The sequence below is a fragment of the Penaeus monodon genome, chromosome 30 (assembly GCF_015228065.2).
Source record: "Penaeus monodon isolate SGIC_2016 chromosome 30, NSTDA_Pmon_1, whole genome shotgun sequence".
In the NCBI taxonomy this organism is placed as follows: domain Eukaryota; kingdom Metazoa; phylum Arthropoda; class Malacostraca; order Decapoda; family Penaeidae; genus Penaeus; species Penaeus monodon.
Window position 1 is genome coordinate 30,650,539 of NC_051415.1, and position 260 is coordinate 30,650,798.

Consider the following 260-nt stretch of genomic DNA (forward strand, 5'->3'; position numbering starts at 1 on the left):
TTTTGTGGATGCGTTAGCCTGTGCAGCATTACCAATTTCCACCTTTTCGGCGTGATAGCGGGAAAGCCTGATGTATCTGAAATAGACTGCGCTTCATCCTATCACTTCACTTCTGATGAAGCTTCTCTCTTGCTTATATTAACCTCAAGTGAAGATCAAGTTTTGTTACTTTGGGAGGTTATGTGCTCGCTTTCAGGTGAATACTAAACAGTATATGGTGAACCTCAATTGTTACGCAGCTTCCTCTGCTGATGTTTAAA